Below are 562 nucleotides of genomic sequence, written 5' to 3'. Positions count from 1 at the left end.
GGCCGTGTCCGGGGTTTGGGGAGTCCCGAGGGGCCGGTTCCGGCCGTGTCGGGGCTCGGGGTGTCCCGGGGGTCGCGGTGACCCTCGGTGTTCCCCGGTCCCCACGTGTCGCGGTCCCCGCAGCGCGGCGGGACTTTCTGGGCGGGTCCTCTCATTGGCCACGCCCACTGGGTATGACAGTCACCGCCCCTCCGCGGCGAGGCCCCGCCCCCGAGGCCTCCCATTGGCCGCGGCGCCGTTATCTCCCCGCAGGTCTCGCGAGAGCCTCGCGCGCGGGGCGGGGCGCGGGGAGGGGCGCGGCGGGGGGGGCGGCGCGAGCCCCAGCGCGAGCGGCGCCAGCGCGAGGCCCCGGCCCCGGCTCCCTCAGGTAACGGCGGCACCGGGGGCGGCGGCGGCGGGGCCGCTCTGGGGCAGCGGCGGTGGCGGCGGTGGCAGGGGGGAGCCCCGGGGAGCCCGGGGGGCGGTGGGACCCCCGGCCGGCCCCTCCCCCCCACAACTCTCCCCGAGTTTTCGTGCGGCAGCGGCTCCGCCCGCCCCGCCCCCCTGCGCTGACTGACAGCGT

The 562-nt window shown here is 80.2% G+C and overlaps 1 protein-coding gene across 1 annotated transcript in view; it reads left to right on the top strand.

Annotated features, from left to right (window-relative positions):
• The first annotated feature begins 308 nt into the window (after nt 1-308).
• The window catches only part of ATF7 (activating transcription factor 7), a 58,340-nt gene continuing 58,086 nt past the window's right edge, over nt 309-562 (top strand). The window contains exon 1 of the mRNA XM_027670017.1: nt 309-367. The gene's annotated coding sequence lies outside the window, so the exon portion shown is untranslated. The remainder of the gene's footprint in view (nt 368-562) is intronic.

Source organism: Corapipo altera, unplaced genomic scaffold, assembly GCF_003945725.1.
Source record: "Corapipo altera isolate COAL_440 unplaced genomic scaffold, ASM394572v1 306, whole genome shotgun sequence".
In the NCBI taxonomy this organism is placed as follows: Eukaryota; Metazoa; Chordata; class Aves; order Passeriformes; family Pipridae; genus Corapipo; species Corapipo altera.
This window is presented reverse-complemented; position numbering and strand designations above follow the sequence as displayed.